The sequence below is a fragment of the Etheostoma spectabile genome, chromosome 23, assembly GCF_008692095.1.
Source record: "Etheostoma spectabile isolate EspeVRDwgs_2016 chromosome 23, UIUC_Espe_1.0, whole genome shotgun sequence".
Taxonomy (NCBI): Eukaryota; Metazoa; Chordata; class Actinopteri; order Perciformes; family Percidae; genus Etheostoma; species Etheostoma spectabile.
Genome location: NC_045755.1, coordinates 3391582 through 3391797, shown reverse-complemented (window position 1 = coordinate 3391797; position 216 = coordinate 3391582). Strand labels below are relative to the sequence as shown.

The 216-nt window shown below is 43.5% G+C and overlaps 1 long non-coding RNA gene across 1 annotated transcript in view; it reads left to right on the top strand.

Annotated features, from left to right (window-relative positions):
• LOC116672826 (uncharacterized) overlaps positions 1 to 216 on the top strand; it is a 14366-nt gene that overhangs the window by 14022 nt on the left and 128 nt on the right. The window contains exon 3 of the long non-coding RNA XR_004327645.1: positions 132 to 216. This exon is cut by the window's right edge and continues 128 nt beyond it. This is a non-coding gene — a long non-coding RNA (uncharacterized LOC116672826). The remainder of the gene's footprint in view (positions 1 to 131) is intronic.

The window sequence follows — 216 nt, the reverse complement described above, 5'->3', positions numbered from 1 at the left end:
GATGGATGGATGGATGGATGTGTATGAACCAGACTTCAAATAATATCACCGTGACAGTAGTCTATATACAAAAATTCGACCTGATGTACCTCATTTAGGCCAGATGTCCGTTGCCTTGAGCATCCTTTCAGTTGGAATTCTAAACTTCGGTGGACTTCAGAGGACTATGGTTAACTGCCCCTCAGATCTATGCAGGGTAAATCCAGACAGCTAGCT